Source organism: Corvus moneduloides, chromosome 3, assembly GCF_009650955.1.
Source record: "Corvus moneduloides isolate bCorMon1 chromosome 3, bCorMon1.pri, whole genome shotgun sequence".
Taxonomy (NCBI): Eukaryota; Metazoa; Chordata; class Aves; order Passeriformes; family Corvidae; genus Corvus; species Corvus moneduloides.
Window position 1 is genome coordinate 5456977 of NC_045478.1, and position 19317 is coordinate 5476293.

A 19317-nucleotide genomic window follows, 5' to 3' on the forward strand; every position below is an offset into this window, starting at 1 on the left:
TCAGCTGCTGTTGACCAGCACCCCCAGGTCCTTTTCTACTGAGCAGCTTTTCAGCCACTCTGCCCCAGTCTGCAGCACTGTACGAGCTTATCATGATTTAGGTACAGCACCCAGCACTTGAACATGTTGAACCTCACACAACTGGCCTTGGTCAATTGATCCAGCCTGTCCAGATCCCTTTGTACAGCCTCCCTACCCCATCCAACTTGGTGTCATAAGTTTAATTTTTCTATTAATGCTTTCATGTAGATTATCAGACTTCAGTTCATCTTCAGGCAGATTCTAATTTAGTTCCCCATCCTGCAAGCACTTATGCACATGTGTAACTTGAATCACAAGTTTGCTCCCACTCAAGTCTGATTTTAATCACAGTTAGTTACACACAAAGCTAAAGTGTTGTCAGGATCCTGCCATAATCAGCAGTTACCAGAGTCATCTAACCTAAACACTCAATTGAATTAGTGAACTTAAAAAAGAAAAAACAAGTTAAAACCCTCTGTAACATAGAAAGGTGCCAGTATTTATAGGAAAGCTCTGTATACCCATGGGAGTTAAGAGGAAGCTGCCATGGTATCCACCTTAGCAGAAACAGCCTAAAGATTTAGAAATGTATATGTATTTTGTTGTTCATCATTTGATTAGGACTAAGTATGCTTAATTTTAGTAGCTATATATTCATATCCAATACCACAGTACCAATATTCCTAAATAGAGAATTAACACTGTATTCATTAAAAAGTAACATTCAAAGTTTTTTTTTTTAATTTAGAGTTTTTTAAAACTAATTACATCACTTGAAGCATATAAGTATTTTCTTTGAACATCCATAACAGACAATGTGCTTTATCCATGAGGTTCTGTTCTGCTAATTTATGAAGCATTCTCCCAAAATTCCCAAAAACCATGGGGTCAGTTCCACAGTTGCCTCCTCACAGCATAAGACCTGTGATTCATGCATGTCCTATTCTAGAGCAAAACCTCCTTTAGGTTCCTGCCCTCCAAGGGGACAAGAACAGTTTAATTAAAAAAACTTGAAGGGCTGTACATCTCAGTGGTTTGAGAGCTGAAAGCTTATCAGCTACTGCTTCACTAAAAACTTGGGTCTTCCTATTGCAACCAAGTGATTTAACTTTCAAATCAAGCAGGTGTACAGCATTTTCTTGACATAAAAAACCAACAGCTTGTCAGGCTTCATCAGACCCTTAACAATAATTACTTCCACAGCCCACATTTTGTTTGATGGTCTAGATAATTAACTTCTTTACACATCAAAGTCCCATCCTCCGTATGTTCTATTTCCTTTCTTCCGGACATTAAAAAAAAAAAAAAAAGATCATTCAAAAGCAGAAGCACTCTCAAATCAATTTTCTTCAATAAGTACAGCTATCATGGAACTGAAAAGCCTACAGTGATCTTCAATGGGTCGATATACTGTATTTGTTTTAGCTCCAAACTGAAATGCAGCTGTTTGCCATATTCTACAAAATGAATTCAGATGTTCAGATTAGGTCACAGATTATTTCAATGTGCTGCATTTTAATCATGAACTCTAGCAAGAAGATAACTTCTGATTAACACTATTTGGACTGGTAATTATGAGTTCTTACCCAAGTAGGTCCAGTTTTTATAAATTCTCTTCTCATCAGTAAAACATTGCAATCAAATGTGTAGTAAAAAACACACATTAAAAGGTATATATTATCACATATAAATGTTGAAAAGCATCTACTGTAATCTCTATGTCTTTTACATTGAAGAGTCATAACAGGAAACACTTGTGCCATATGAATCAGCAGAACAAAAGTTATCAGTTGAGGGAAACAAATTTTAAGTCACTTTTTATCAAGTTTAGGTCCATCTCTCTCACCACAGTAATATACCTGGGCAGATTTCTGTTTCATAACCCATAACCCTCCTTCATATCCATATCCATTCTGAAATTACCAAGCAATATTAACGTACACTGACTTTTCTAAAATCAGTAAGTGATCTGTATAACCCACATATTTATTCAAGATCCAGCTGAGAGACATAAAAATTGGAATTCCACTGCCCCTAAAACTTGAATTTGATAGAAGGGTTATACACTTAGGCAATATCCCATACTATATTTAAATACAAATATATATATATAAAATCATATCCCAGAATGCTTTGTCTTAGAGGGTATCTTAAAACTCATCTCAGTCCAATCCCCTGCCAGGTGCAGGGACACTTTCCATCAGACCAGCTTGCTGAGGGCCCCATCCAAGCTGGCCATGAACACTTCCAGGGGTAGGGCTGACACAGCTCCTCTGTTCCAGTGCCTCACCACCCTCACAGCAAAGAGCTTCTTCTCTTTATCTAATCTAAATCTCCCTGCTTTCAGCTTAAAGCCATTCCCCCTAGTCCCATCACTGCACACCCTCTCCAGCTCTCTTGGAGCCCCTCTAGGTACTGGAAGGTGCTGTGAGGTCTCCCCTTCTCCAGGCTGAATAACAGAGACTCAGTCAAGGCTTTTGAAATACTACTCAGATACTTTCACCAATCCCCACTGCTGAAATGTCATACGAAGATCTAGGAGAAAGATGCATCCAAACAGTCACTACAGAACAGTCCTCTAACAGACTGCCTGACAGCTGATCTAAACTCACTCAGGAAGAGCAAATGTTAATAGTAATACAATTTTCACTTCACCAAAAGTAAAAAAAATACGTAAGTCTGCACTGGGTTAGTTTAAAACAAAAGTGGATTCGCAGAGATTTTATCTGATGTCTCTGTTATACACTAAAGAAGGTGCAGGATTACCAAAAAATGGCAGTGTCCCTGCAAAACCTTTTACACTTAACACAGAGAAGTTACCATTACAATGATTTAATTCATCAAGCATACATCTAACGTGGTTATCACATCAATCTTTTCATAAATACATTTTGCATATAACCTGAAACCATGCAAAAATTTAAAGACTGACAAATTTTCATTTATATAAACTCAAACAAAACAGGAAGAAAAGAAAAGCCAATATAACTATGAATTAACACAAAATTAAAATTAATCCTTTTGTTTTTACACCCTCTGTTTCAGAGTAATTAGATTAACTAGTCTGTTACCGCTGAGTATTTCATGGCCTCACCAGTGACAAGAGGGTATATGATAAGTCTTTTAGGACTGGAGATGTAAGAACTTAATTAACTACAGGAAATAACATATTTTTGTTACTGAACTTCTTTTAAAAAACAAAAACACACCCATAACCCTGCTGAACACATGCAAGACTGGCTTTCTGAGTGTATGCTCAAAACAATGAAAAATAAGAGAAAGTTAAAAAAAAACCCAATATCCCATAACCAAATGCAAGAGTACATATATTGTTTTGCTTATCACCCACTCTACCAGTAGCACACAATAACTGAAAATTAAAACACTAAGCGTGAAGTCCTTAAGTACTCTTGAGCTGTTCAAGCAGGCTGGAACTAGAAACACTCTAAAGGGTCTCAGATAAGCACAGTGCATGCGTGATCTAGGATTTATAACAAAATAATGACTGATAGTATAAAATGAAATTACTTTATCATCCTCTAACCTGTTCAGGTCAAAAACTATCAGCTTTTTGGGCCACAATTAAGAAATGTTTTTGTTTACAGGAAATAGGATGAATAACTTCCATATTCTCTAAGCACAGCATCTTAAAAAGCCAAGCAGATAAAGCAAAGGCACAAACTTTCAGGGAACAGTCAGACCAAATATAGGATTAGAAGCAATCTGTGAGCAGGCAGTGACACATCTGCACCGGGTCTGCACACAAGAATATTGTTCAAAGCTCAGGCTGCCATCTCAGCTTTCTTTCATTTTTAATTAATTAACAAAGTATCACAAATACTTCGCAGAATGCAGGCACTGTTCATTCTAAGAATAACACATTACATCTGCTGCTGCTGCTTCCATTTATTACTTGATAGACCAGATTCTTAGGATAGTTTTATTTTAAACTGAATACCAGAAAGAAAAATTCATCTTATAGCTGTCAATGCACAGCCCAGCTTTCACCACCCACACAAATAAGCATCTCATCTTTAACCATGACACTCTCTTGGAACAGAACATGCTTGGAAAGCCCACACGAATACAAGGAATACAACTGAACATCATTTCCCCCTGTCCATTTAAAAGGCAATTCAGTCATTCATTCCCATGTAGAAGTTAGAGAAGAAACATGCATGGCTGATAACAGGTAAAACAAATTTTCTAATACATATAGGTGTAGATTTTCATCCAAAGAATAACATGCATCCTAATGATTTTATCTTTAGAACTGTCCTGTTCAACATCTCGGAAGATAAAATAATCCTTCACGTTCATTTCTGCATCTCATAGAGTATCTTTGTGCATTACTTTTACTGAAGACCTTACATGAAAGCAGTAAACAAGCACAACTCTCTCAATGACTTAGCAAGGAAAGAAAAGTCACTAAAGCAACCTCAGACTAAAACAAAACCTTCTGACTCCACTGTGTACTCGAAATGACTCTGCATGTCCTCATACTTGAAGCTATTATTTGTCCATTCCCAAGTTAGACATGACAGTTACTTTAAGCCTCTTCTGAACCAGACCAATACTCCAGAATGGTCTGGACTACTGAAAGAATACTAATATACAGATGTGACTGTTTGATCTGAGACTGGAAAATATAGAGAATAATTTTACACAAGAGCTCTGCCTCCCCATCTGGAGGTGTTCACAAACACTTGTCAGTTTCCAACTCCAGTCTAATCAGAGCTCTGTCCTTCCCTAACCCCAGCCTCTGTTTTTAACATGGAAGCAGGCAAAATGAATCTAATATATACACCCTCCTCCCTCTGGACTGAATGCACACACTCTTTTGCAGAGCTTTGTGCCACAGTGGCCATTAACAGCACTGCAAATTAAGCACAAATTATTTTTTCCTTCCTTCCTAAAAATACTTTAAGAAAACAGTGTAAAGACCAAACAACCCAAAACTAACAGAAAAGTTTCCACAGCTTTCAGAATCTGACTCTGAATTTATTTCAACTAGCAATTGTTTTTTCTTAATACATTAGAATTACAAACCTTCCACACCAATTATTTAACAATTATATAGAGATGCAAGTCCATGGCCATAACCTTCCTGTGGGAACCACTGACAATTTTCAGTGAAGAAAACACAAGGTGTGCTCACAGGTCTGGTGATAAAAAAAAAAAAAAAAGCTTCCAAGTCATCAGGAACTTGCATGCTTGATTCCAGCATGCAAGGATGAACAGGCCCCAAATTGTGACTTGCTCAGTGTTTTGCTTTTTCTGATGAGTAAAGCATTCCTGTATTAATATGCAGAGGTCAGGTTAGCTCTGTCAATATATTTTACTGCTCACTGGCCAGCAAGCAACTCCATTAGTGAGTATGGGTCCCGGTTTGCCTTTAGTTCTATTTAAAGTAAATTAAAATTTAAGGGTTTACTAACAGAAACACAGATTTTCTGTGAAGCATAACCAAGTTATCGTTAGCTTTAAACTGTATTTTCCTTGCATTTCTGTCTCTAAACCTTCACCTGCCTTCGTCTCCTTTCAAAATGGCATCTTTCCCAACCTATCACACTGATTACATCAACCCTTCTCCTCTCATATCACCCTGAGCTGTGTTTGATTCACTATTTGAAATACAATTAAAATCATTTCATAATATAGTTACACCCTGACCTTAATTGAATATTCTGGCATATCAGGAATACCATCAAGTTATGGCATCAACATATGTATCTAAAATTCCTCATCAAAAATGAGTGGCCAAATACATAGCTAAGATTATAAAAAAATTCTCCAATTCTTGTTGTGGGGCTGTTACTCTTTCAGAAATCAGTGCTTGCCACCATAAGTACAAATTCTCTGGAGGAGAAAATGTCTACTTCTATTGTTGTTCATCTACGCAACACCCTAATACACGGAAAACTACAGCAAAAACAGCCATGGCCTTAATATAAGGTAGAAGTATGAATATTAGCTATTTAGAAGTAGGTCTAACAGTATATCAGTAACATTCAGATCTTTTCAGAGATCTCATAGTCACAGATTATATCCAGTAAGTTCCTGCTAAAATGCATTCTTGTTTACTCAAAAATACGCATTTCTCCCAGGTATACCTCAGTACTGGGCTTAACTCTTGCCAGCACCTCTCAGGCAAATCAGAACAATTATCAGTAGAGATCGTCAGTGCTAAGTGCTTTTAAAAATCATATGCCTGAGTGGCATTTCAAGTAAACAAGCTTACATTTCAGCAAAGTCTATTGGAAATCACCTCTTCCAAACAAACTCTTGGCCTCTTTTTTCCATTACTGCTACTTCTGTGATGGTTTAAGGAGCTGGGTGAACTAGAAACTTTGCAGCTGACTCTGCAAAAGTCTGATTGCAATCAAACACAATACTTCAAACACATGCAAAATACAGGGGTAAAGAGAAGACAAAGACTATTTATAAATAGACATTTCACCTGTGATAGCTTGCAAAAGAACACTTACTAAGATTACTTAAAATTAATAACGACTCCACGTAACACTACAAATGCCAAGTATCTGAAACACAGACTGCAGATCAATTCAATACCATTTTCAGTACCTCTGACAGGCAGGTTTTTTGATCAGCTCCAGATAAGCTTGTAACTGAGTCACCACTGCCTGGCTCCATGAGAACATAGGCCTACCTAATTTCCTTTTCTTTACATGCTTGTGTATCTACACATTTGGCTATTTCACAATTGCAACAAGAGCATTAACTCAATTTGTTTCTATGGTATAATTACACTGCCTGGGTTTGGCCTCATGCCTTAGAACACCCTTGCAGTGATGACCTAGAAAGACACTGTCTAGCTGGTCTCACTGCTGGAGGGTATCACATCAGAAGAGCAGTAACAACATGAACAATGTTCACTGTTGTTCTACGCTGTTACATGTAGGCAATTCTTAAAACACTTGTAGCTTGCTAAATTACAGCTTGCTTATGCTGACAAGTTACTAATTGACTAATCAACTCTGAAACAGCTCCATCCTGTGCTACCCAGAACTGAGCCTAGGAGAGTAATTCTGCTGGTTATGACAGTCAGAGGCTCTAAAGACTACAGAATCCTGTGAAACCTTAAGTAATATCTTCAAATCGATTGATTCAAAAATCACAAGTTAAATGTCACTAAATGATTTCTTGTTTACTTCTCAGAGACACAACTTTTAGTTTTTCCTCCTGCTGTTCTAGTATATTAGGGTTAAGACCTCAAACTTTTCTTCAGAATCATCGCAGCTAAGAAGCTCTGTATCCAACTTTTTCAAACTTTCACAAGCAGAGATAAGGCTTTCAAAAAAACATAAATTTATCCTGTTACAGTTGGAAAAGCTACTTTTACCATCAACATTCCCTCCTACACAGCAACAATACACAGGATAGAAAGGCACCAAAATAAAAAAAATGTGATTTGTATATTAGTAACATGCAAATAGGAGCCTGTGTAAAGTCCACCAAAGTTAACAAAAGGACTGACACTGCTTTCCATACCACTTGGATCTGGCCAACAGTGAAGAAAGACATGCAAAAAGGGAGAGAGGGTGGGTGCATCCTGCCAAGTAAGCACGGCTGCCTTAAGCCAAAGGGAAAGCGAGGCCTGTACCAAGAAAGAGAATGATGTGGGAGTTACATCAAAGACTTCAAAAGAAAATTTTAGCGTAACACCAACACGGCAGTAAACCTTGAAACACATTCACTTGTAGGAAATCAAATGTCTCACAATAAATCATTAACACTAATACCCTACAGCAAACCTGCATTGTTTGCAACATCAGGTTCCTGCTCCCATTTCACAAACACAGTAATATATATTTTGCATGTATACGTACTTTGCAGTCATTGACTGCAAAACATCCATTTGTGTAATTTCTAGGAACTTAGAAGCAGTCGATCTGTACACAGGAAGTATAAAAATATTCTAAGTGGAAAAATCACTGACAGCTAACACAGAGAAACATTATTCTGGACTGTCAGTCCTTGGCTTTTAGCATTTACTAGAAATTTCTGTAAGGATTAATACTTTCTATAAGGAACACTATAGACCTTATGTGAACATTCTGGCATATCAGGAATTACATCAACTTAGGGTATCGATGTATGTATCTAAAATTTCTCATCAAGGAAGAGCAGCCAAATGCATAGGATTCCAGCTAGGGAATATCACAGGATTCCAGTTAGGGAATCACCACACCTGTTCGGGCAGAATAAATTAAATCCCTTTCCTCCAGAGGAAATTTACAAACTAGTCACATTTCACAACATCAGAGTGACACGAAGAAATTAACAACACCCAGCAGTACACAGTGTACTGCAGGCCAAAGCCTGGACGCTGTCACGTAATTTTAAAGAATATTTTTTAAAAAATTAAAGATTTAAAAAAAAAAAAAAAAACGAAGAAGAAGTCCTAGGAACACCGTCTAGATTAGTTGCGAGACGACAAAACGAACAGGGCAGGGTCCAATGTAACACTGAAGGCCACCAGCAAACCCCGCGCCCCCGGGCCCCCCCGCGCCCCCGCCCCGCAGGTACCGCGGGCAGGAGCCGCCCCGTTAACGCTCCTGAAGGCCCCAACAACCAGCAGCCTCAGTAAGTTAATTAATAGCAACACACTCTCTAATTGCGTGCCCTCTCTGGTGACTCACTCAAAGGCTCACCCCTGGGGATGGATGGATGGATGAGGAGGAGGAGGCTGAGATGTGCAGGGGAGGAAGGATGGAAGGAGGGTGGGAGCAGCTTGTGGTGCCCGGTCCCCCCACCCCGTGTGCGGACAGCCGAGAGGGAAAAGCGAGGGACAGGCACTGAACCTCGGTCCTTCCCCTCCACGCGCTGCCTGGACCGAGGCGAGAAACGAGGGGGATGGAAAAGCAGCGGCAGCTTCGCGCTGTTCCCCCACCCGCCACCGCCGCCACGGCCGCTGAGGGAGGGGGGGTAAAATGGCGCCGCCCGCACCGGGGAGGAGCCGGTTCCGCCACAGCGGCCGCCCCGCAGATGGAGGCGGGGGAGGCGGCACCTCCCAGGGCGCGGGGAGGAGCCGGGGCCAGGCGGAGCTGCCGCAGCTTCTCCCGCCGCCCGCCTCCCGCCTCTCGCCGCCGCCGCGCCCCTCGGCCCGCCGCTCGCAGAATCGCCAGGGGTTAATGGGTGTGAATGTCTCAAAGGCGGTTGCCAGGAGGATGGTGCCAGGTTGTTTACACTGCTGCCCAGCGACAGGACGAGGAGCAGTGGCCATGAAATGAAACACAATAAGTTCCACCTAGACATGAGGAAGAACTTCTTTACGTTGAGGGTGGCAGAGCACTGGAGCAGGCTGCCCAGGGATTTTGTAGATTGTCCCTATCTGGAGACATTCCAAACCCACCTGGACGCGTCCCTGTGTCACCTGCTCCAGGTGATCCTGCCTTGGCAGAGGGGTTGGACTGGATGGTCTCCAAAGGTCGCTTCTAACCCTAACAGTTCTGGGATTCTGTGAACCACACAATTAATTAGGTTGTAAAAGACCTCTGATACTGTCGAGTCCAACCTATGTCCAGTCACCACCTTGTCAGCCAGACCGTGTCCCTCAATGCCACATCCAGTCTTAAATACCTCTAGGGATGGTGTTGAAGGCACTGCCTGATGGGCCATCGCCACCTTTTCCTTCCCCCTCAGTGCCAGGCGTTGCTGAAGGGCAGCGAGAAGGGGCCCCAGGGCTGCTATGAGTCCAAAAAGCCAGGGGATTTTGGGGAGTGACAGCTGCATCCCCGGGCAGCAGGGAGGTGTGGGTGTACACAGGTGTCTGGCCTCAGTACAGGTGCCAGCACTCCCTCATCTCCGCAGCCACAGCCTTGTACAGGTGTTCAAAACCAACACAGTGCAAGCAACAGCAACCTGTGTTTGTCTTTACCCTTGGAAATACCGGTGGATCCTTACTACAGCAGTATCCAGTTGTACTACTTCAACCATGACTGATGCCAGGGAGGTTTAGGCTGGACATTAGGAAGCATCTCGTTACTGAGAGGGTGGTCAGACACTGAAACAGGCTTATGGAGAGGTGGTTGATGCTCTGCCTCTCTCAGTGTATAAGAGGCATTGGGGCAATGTCATTATGCTTTAACTTCGGTCGTGCTTTAACTTTGGGTCAGCCCTGACATGGTCAGGCAGTTGGACTGGATGGTTGTTGTAGGTCTCTTTCAGCTGAAATATTCTGTTCTTTGCTGTGCTGATTCAGTGCACTGGCATGGTTACATACCCATGTTTTCCTCTGATTCCTGGCAATGGTGGCTTTCCTCTTCCTAAATCCTGCCAACTCATCAGGTTGATGGGGAAGGACATGACTAGGCAAGTCATTGGAGCATTAACCCACCTTTTCCTTTCTTTTAATGCTTCCTTTCTCCTTTCAACCTTTTCTTCCTTGGACACCTCCTAACAGTAGTTTTCTGTGAGTTTAGTTTGGTCGTTCCGCTCATCACATGCAGATTTGTTAGGAGACAGGCTGATGTGTGCCATGCTATAAAGTGGAACTAATAAATGGGACCAACCAATGGTAAATGGAGTAACAATTAGTGCTTTGAAAAAAATCTTACTTTTCTCAAAAGTTTGTGGGGTGTATAACTTCAAAAGTTATGCTCTGTCTTTTACTTTGCCCTCCTTAGTCCCTTTTTAATTCAAATTCCTGCCTACGCACCAAGCAGGATTCGTATCATTTTACAAGGATTCATTCTAAGAAACTGACAGCTTAGAGACTTTGTAATTTTATGTAAATCGCTGCATTTTACTTCTTTGGGGGTCTGGATAAGAAAAGGAGAAAGAAGAAAGCTCTGGCAACCACTGCAATAATCTTAACACTCTAGGGGCCATCTGAATTCCAGTTTATTAGAAAGTCATCTTATTTTCTTTTTCCCGCAGCTGACTTCTGCTACCCTTACTTTTTTTTTTTTTTGGCTACCACTCACTCCCCGTCCTTCTTGCTACTTCATATAAACACTCTGTCAGTCCCTTCTGCATTGCTTCCTCCCTGTTCCCACCTCCCACATCAGCCTCAGAAAGACGAGGTAATTCTGTGACTCGCTGACGAGTGCTGCCAGCCCTTCTCCCTTCTGCTGCTGCTGCTTATGATTATGAAAGTAAAGCTGATACCAGCCCAAGCACTGACAGCAACAGGGCAAAACACCAAGATATTATCCTGGAGAATGAGAGGCCTCATGCTGCTGATTCTTGCCTGCACAGCAAAGTCTTAAGTCATTGCTGCGAGGAGGATGGCCTGAACTGTTGCTTCCTGTTACCCATTTTAAAATATCTGGGCAACCCCAGTCAAAGCAGGATTATTGATAAGCATTTTCCTGGCCAAAAGAAGAATCAAAACATTCCGTCAAGTTATGAAAGGTACTGCAGAACAACTCAAGGCGCGTCAAGTTTTTAGCCAAATTCTGTGATTTGTCAAAACCTTACATTAAACTGAGGGAGGCAAGGCAGCATACTGCTGACATTTCTATGCATATCTTTATATATCTCAGAATTGGTAGGACAGACTAATATAAAAATGTAGAAAAAATAGAGAAATTACTATGCCAGTTCCATATGGTAATTTTAATACAGGAATTACTGGGATAATATGGTTAAGCATGTCCAGTGTGAGCTACATAACTTCCAGGAGCTTGGATAGAGGCAGTGTGACTTGGTAAGTGCCTGAAAAGCACTGACAGAAACATTTCCTGACAAATTGTGTTGCTATGCAGAACCCTTTAGCCTGCAGTGAAAGGTTACCAGTTCATAAGGGATTGAAGTTCCTGCCCAGTGATGATCTGGGTTGATGAGAGAACATTCCTCCCCCCCTCCCCCATCGCCACTTCTATAGGTGATAACTCTTGGCAGAATAATTGAACAAGACAGATACCTATTGGCTATGAAAACTGAAGTCAAAACAAGAAAATCTGCTAGAAGACAGGAGGAAAGAGCACTGAGGTGTCCCTTCTAGCACTGTGCCTTTGTCTAGCTGGTAAAAGTGCAGAGGCTGCTTCCTGCTTGAGTCTGTATTCTCACAATACTTGCAAAGAGGGAAAAAAAACACGATCAAGTTTTTGTTATGTATTATACAGAACCAAAAAAGGTCACATACAAAATTGTTTCCCTTTCTCAGGTCACCTTTCAGATCATGAGGTCATTATGAACTGTCTCAGCACTTTTACAAACTGGAGTCTGCTCAAACCATAATGCTTACAAAGTTTCACTTTGAATAGGCCTGATTTTCTCTGTCATTTATTTTCACTTTTTATTTCTCTGCAGAACATAAAAAGTCAGAAAACGATTTTATTTTCCCCCTACATAGCATATAATTTACATCAAACATCCCAGGAGGTCAGTACCACTGGGGTGTCATTTAAATACAATGAATATAAAGTAATGAAGTTCTTGCTGGAGTGGATGGCCACAATTCTCGGAGAGAGAGAGAGTTTCCAAAGCATGTGGAGAAAACACAACGGGAGACTGAGTGAATTCATCACACCACAAAAATGTCTCCATCCTGTCGACAAAGTCATTAAAGGAAAATGAACCATTGTTACTCTAGACGCTTGCATTCCTTCGGCATAATAACCTCAGTATAGAAGCATTGGGGCAAAGAGAATTTGCACACACAGGAGAAAAAAAATTCAATCTATTAAAAAAAAAAAAAAATTCCAGATTATGTAATGAAAGAAATCCTCCATGTTCCAAAGAGGAGACGGAGCCTCTGCAGAAGCCACAACTAATAAGGAACCTTATGCAGTGGTACAGGGCGGTTTCTTTTCCTCCTGCCAACAAGTCAAAGTAAATGCCAACCCAGACAATTTTTTTCAGATAACCCACAAATTATGTTCTCCTTTAATTACACGGATGTTTCTACCTTGTGTTGATCCATAGCCATCCTGGTTTTTAAGATCCCTTGTTGAGATTTCCCCAGTACCATTTCCTTTTTCATATTCATTTACTTCCAATAGTTTTTTCAGTCGCCATTAAAGCAATCTGTGAGGAATGCAGGGATTAGAAAAGTTTGCTGTGTTCATTTTTATTTATTTTTTTGGCAAAGGATGTCCAAATAAGAGTAACTTTCACATGCCTACAGTAAAGCATAACATATACCAGTTTATGAAAATAGATTGTACTTCTGTGGATCTCCCTCAAGGAAATACCACTTTAAAGCAAACCACCATGCAATCCCTGGTCAAAAAAAGTAGCATTAGAGACCTGCAGCAGAAATCTCTCCCTTTATTATAAATTATTCCATGGTGTGGCAAAGGCCTCTTCACTGTACTAATCAAAACAGAAACATGCTAATTAAATTACTACTTTTAATTGTCAAAACCATATAGGAATGTAAGGGATAGATTACTTTTTTTTTTTTTAAATACAAAAGGACTGCCTTGATTTAAGCAAACACTGAAAGGGAAATCTGTTCTTTATTTATTTTTAGTAACTGTATGGAAACAGGGAGCCTACTAAAAAGTGAGCAGAGCTACTGAGGAAACACATGCCAGCAAACACCAACTCATGCCTGTTAATTACAACAAATATGCTCACAGACAACAGCAAGAATGCTATTTATCCATCATTTACAGACACTGAAGCTCAGGGAAAGGAATTGGCTTGCTGGCCAATGTCCCAATTAATTGGGCGTGCTATTTATTAGGGTGCTGATTAAGGTGTACTCTGCAATATAATAGTTGAGTATGAAGTTGCCAACTCTTATTCACTCCTGGCTCGTGGGGATGAAAGCAGGAGAGTAGACTAGCACAATATGAAAATAATTATGTATTCCATGCCAAAATGGATTTGAGGCAATTCCAATGCCTGAAAATTAAAGACCTGGAGAGACAGAATTAGGTAGCAGCGTGATCTTGAGGACAGAACTCTGTGTTGTGTAATCCAGTTGTGACCAAGACCTTTGATCTGTAGTAGCCATTTTGCAGGTGTATTAACACTCCTCTCAGAAGCCAGCCCCGTAGGCACACCCTTAAGTGAGCAGCATATTAAAGCAGCAGAATTAAATATAAAACAAGATAAAAGCAGAGTTTTGTTTCTGACTGATCTGAATCAATGCACTTGAAGAAAAACTACTTTAGAGGGACCCTTTTTGCAGCCACTCCTCCAGCCTGGCCAATCAGCTGCCCTAAATGAGACTGTACCTTAAATAGTGCTTATTTGCTGTGCCCTTTTCAAAACCATGGCTTTCACAAATGAGGCTGGGAGTTTCCACACAAATCAAGGAAGCTTATGCTAATAATTGTGTATGTTATCTGAAGTAATGCTTGAGGTTTGATCTCAACCAAGATAACGACCAGAGCAAACCAAAATCACGATTTGTAGCAGCAAAGAATTTTTTGGTCCTGGATCACTCTTAACTCACCTTGTTAGTGCTGAGGCAAGACCTGGGTAGGAGGCCCAGCTGGCCATGACTGTTAATGAATTTAACAAGTCCACAGATGTTTTTGTTCTTACCTTCTTCCCGCAAGGGTCATGGCATTTTGGCATCATCATGCATTGCACCTCTATAGCCAGAGATATTCAAGGGTGACTTCTATGGTTAGAGAACTCCAGACAAAAGGCTCTAAAAACAGAAAATGAGCTTTGGTGCAGAATCTTTCTTACAAATCTGACTGTGCCCAAAAATCCATGCAGCTTTGAAAAGAGCACTCTGGCAGTATGCTGGATATCCTTGTCACCTATAGATGAGAGCAGTAAAGAGCAGACAAAGCTCCAATTCTCCCAAGCAATCTAAAGAGCCAGCACTTAGTAGCCAGAGACTCCTCTAGATAAGGGGCAGGTAGCAGTGTTCGCTAAATGTCCAGATGGATCTCAAGGAACTCTCTGAAGCACAACATAAAGAGAGACTCACCACCCCTGTAATCACACCTGCCCATCACTCTGGCTGACCTGCCTGCCAGCATTTCACTGAAACTGCTGTACTGCACAAAATGCACAACCAGAGTAGCTTAAGCCTGACTGAACTGGAAGCGTAGTGATCACACTAAAACCGGGATGTATTCTGGCAGCTACAATATCAGAAGTAGGTTTCAATGGAAGCCCATGGTCAACGCTGGCAAGAAAGCAGTTCCTCCAAAAGCAGACATCTATGTTTGTCCATTAGATTTGCTCTGTAGAAGCCACTGACTGCATTTGTGAGGGCTGCATTCAGTTATCCATGTCAAGTCCTCTGAGCTATGTTGTCTCCCTCCACTTGCCTTTCCAAAGCACCTCACACAGGTCCTGACTCAGATGTGCCAGCTCCGTGGTGATTTTTTAGGTAGCCCAAGGCAGCTGTTATGGCATTAGAAGCTTAATTTTAGGCAAGTGAATTGAGCCTTAGGTCACTATTGAGTACCATGGGAGCTTAAATAGCTAGTATAAATATAAACAGTTACTTTTAGACAACCAAATTTAGGTGTCTGAATCTGCAACCCAGCTCTCCTCTAGCTGTCATTTGTCCAAGGAAAACAGCAGTTACATATAGTTACTTTTCACTTATATTAGATATACAAATTGGAGCATTATGGTGCTAGAGGAAAATTTGCAGGTTTCAGAATCCTTCGTAGCAAAAACACATCTGGGTCATTTGCCATGGAGAACAGGTGGGATCCTCAGGATCCTCATTTCCAAATTACATGGTTAGATTATTTTGGATTCCAGTTATAAACCTTTGGAAGATAAGTGAGAATTAGCCAGAACACTGAGCTTTCCTCTGCAGAAAAAATATAAACAGAGGACATTAGTTCTTTCTGGATTGCATAGTCATATAATGAAAGTTTCCAGAATCAGTCCATTCAAAACAGTACTTTCCTGAGATGTAGGAATAGCACCAGCAATTTGCATCAAATTACTACTGGACTGCAGAATAAATAACATCAGCCACAGGTTGCTAAAGATTTAATTTCCTTAATGTTCTGAAGCAAATTAATGTTATTTGACCATGCTGAGCAGGTAGAATATTGAGTTTATGGTTCTCTAACACTTCTTATTTCTCAGGGTGGGTGCCCAGTGGTGGTAACCTGTGTACATTAGATACGAGATACAAATATATCAGAGAAGATTTTTTTTTTCTCTGAATAAATATTTAAATATTTAGGGCCAAATTCCACTGCTAAACATATGAACACAGCTCTCTTTGAGCTCATTGGACTGGTGCATGTGTATCTAAGGGCAGAACTTGGCCCTTAGGTTTTAGATTTTAACACCAAGCTTCCAATGTAAAATAACGTGTGATCTGTAACACACAGGAAAGCAGCAAGACCTGGTTTTAAAGGAAGGGTACAATTACATATTTCCATCTTTCTTTTGGATAAGAAGTACTGCTTTCAACAGTGGTCCAGAGAATATTCTTACCTCTTGCCTAGTCAGTCTTCCTTTTGTATAAGGTGCTTCTCTGGCAGCTTTGGTCATTCCTGTAGCTGAGAACCAGAGCAGGATACTTTTTTATTTCTTCACAGCTTCTCTCCAATTTCCATTCTGCCAGTGTCAACTTAGTATCATGATAGAAAATACAGAGCCATTTTAAAATACATTTACACTAATGATTTAGATATGGATTTTGAATTATATAAAAGTCAGGATGTTGATGTTGAACTATAGGCAGTGTGTTCAGATCAGCCAAAAGACATACCCAGTCAACCTTTCTAAGGATCCAGTATTACAGCTGGGATCAGCTAAAGCATTTTTACTAGGAAATGTCTGCAAATTGCCAATACAGAGCTCTTGAATCTGGAGAGATTCTTTCCCGATGCTTGCTACCTCTCTTATCCCTCCCTTTAAAAGTATTTGTAAAGTGTTTAGATTTTTTAGTATCCATTTTATTTTTTAAGGCTCATGTTCACCTAACATCCAGGGCCGGAAAAGGCATGGAATGACTGCATGGTACTCAAGCAATATTGTGTGACTGGATATGCGGCATGATAGAAACCTGTACCAATGCCAAAATAAAAAAAAAAAGAGACAATGACCAAAAAAAAAAATCATCTCAAAAAAAAGAAAAAATCCCCCAAGTATAAGTGTAGTGATTGACCCCTCTAAAATTCCTCCAGGGTTTCAAAATTCCTCAAAAATTGCTCTCTCCAATCTAATATAGTTCTGGATTTTATCGTTATCAAAAAATAGTCAGACTGTTATCAACTCTGTGAGCCTACTGAACAGTTCATATATTTTAATGGGTTTTGTGAGAGCCAGGATCTTGTTGGGAATTAAAGTTTTTGAGGGATAGAAGGCTTTTGGAAGATTTCTTATGAAGTCCACCGTCTACCTTTGATTCCTTTTCTGTGGTAATGTGCTAATGCTAATGGCATCCAGCACAGCAGAGAAAGATCTTGCACAGTTTTAAAGTTTTACAGATGCAATTATAAGTGAAAGTGGACTACTAGCTTCCTCCAGTCTTTTTAAAATCCTGCACAGATAGACAGACAGACAGACAGATTAAACATTAATCCTTCTAAAAATGTTGTTCTATTTGTGGCCAAAATAGTATTTTATGGCATTTATTGCAAAGGTCAACTAGAAGTTGTTCTGTACAAATAGCATTTTCTTTTATCCATTTGAAAAATAACTTCTGCTTCAGTTTCCTTCCTCATATGCCAGCTTATTCTTTGCGTAATTGCAAAATAAATAACATAGAAAAAGAAAATCTCTGCTACCATCCACTTCTTTTATGATGTTTCCATGGAACTGGTCAATTATTAATGAACATCTAAGAGGTAAAGATACCCAACCCAGTTGGGTTTGGCAAAAAAATTTCTTACATTTTTTCACATGGGCTCAGAAAAGCATATAGTGTGTGAAGGACTTGCAAGATTCAGCTTTATTTATTATGTCAGCAGCCTCACATGGTGAGAGCTTTGATCACTTACTTATAGCATGGGTATTTCCTCCACTAATTGTTCTTTAAATTAGCATAATCTTCGGCAATTGGCTTGTGGCCTTCAATTCTGTATTGATGTAGATGATAAGGGACTGTACATTAAAAGTCCTGCTCATCATCTGACATCCTGCAAGTGTACACCAGCACAGAAAGTTGCAGGCTGTGCTGTCAGAGAGGACTTTGCACTATCCCAGGCTTACTGAATCTGGCCTTTTAGAGCATGGATATTATGGTAGGCAGGTACCTACCCCAGAGAAACAACGTGTTTTTGACAACTGCTGTCAAAATGCCTGCCCACTCTCCACACATCTTGGAGCACTGTTGAAAACAACTGCTCATCCAGTGTGGACAAAGTCAGTGAGTTCAACATCTATTGTAACAAATTCTTCTGTACACTCTGAGGCAAATCCTACACAGGCAAGTTATCCCATGAGCCCTCAACAAGGCATGGTTTGCTATGGTAAGCAGTGAACTTAGCTGACCTTGTCCATACCAGTGAGGCAACTACTTCTACTAGTACTTGAGTGGATCTGAGGGCGGAAAACTATTTTAGACACCCCTCATCAAAAACAGGGAGTTCTTCTAGAGAAGGCAAAGCCCCAGCAATGTCACAGAACCCACATGCTGAAGTGCACTGGGGTGAGTTAAGGACAAGGGATCATCACTCAGAAAGGCACTTATTCATTTTAAATTCAGAATACTTTTGTTCTGGAATGTGGAATTACTGAAGTCTGTATTGATAATTTCACATGTGGTAGAAGAAAATAAGCAACACATTGTGTGCATCTATTAAATCAGGTAGACTTAATAACAGCCCAGTTCCCCTTTCACACCAGTGTAAATCAAGAGAGGTAGAGCTCAAAGCCATGGAGTTACTTGTACATGAGAAACAAATATTTCTGAAAACATTATCTGTACCTTCTTCTTACTTCTTCTTCTTCTCACTTAGTGTTCCTGATTGCCTTACATAGTTATGTCTCTACTGGACTCAGAACATAAAATGGGGAGAGGAAGGGGAGCATGGAAGCATTATGGGAATACAGGGTGGGCAGCCAGGAGAACCGAAGTGTCTGTCCCATTCTCATTTACTCTGAGATACAGAGCAAACAACTTTCAGACTTACTAAACATTCTGAACACACTGAGAGCTCTCTGTTTATTTCAGATGTGTAAAATGCCATAACTTGCCAGTAAATGGAGCTGGGCATGCAAGTGCGTGCATGAAGATAACATATTAGTTACAAGAATTATAATTGTCCTGTCATTATCTTTTCTTTCTTTCCTGAACCAGAGTGAATGTGCCATAATCTAGCAAGAATCTCATGATAAGTAATGTTAGAAATAGCTTTTTCTTTTCTTTTTTAGCTGCCAACTGTCTATTTTAGACATAACATCACCCTTTACTGTAGGCTTCCACATAAAAGC

At 40.3% G+C, this 19317-nt stretch overlaps 2 protein-coding genes across 9 annotated transcripts in view; one reads left to right on the forward strand and one right to left on the reverse strand.

Moving 5' to 3' along the window:
- The window catches only part of SUPT3H (SPT3 homolog, SAGA and STAGA complex component), a 259239-nt gene extending 250198 nt beyond the window's left edge, over positions 1–9041 (reverse strand). The window contains exon 1 of one of the 4 annotated variants that reach the window (XM_032103965.1): positions 8697–9041. The gene's annotated coding sequence lies outside the window, so the exon portion shown is untranslated. Of the gene's footprint in view, positions 1–8652 lie in introns of all 4 variants that reach the window. The other 3 variants (XM_032103962.1, XM_032103963.1, XM_032103964.1) reach the window with 3 other exon arrangements.
- RUNX2 (RUNX family transcription factor 2) overlaps positions 1–19317 on the forward strand; it is a 215829-nt gene that overhangs the window by 31182 nt on the left and 165330 nt on the right. The gene's annotated exons all lie outside the window — the stretch shown is intronic.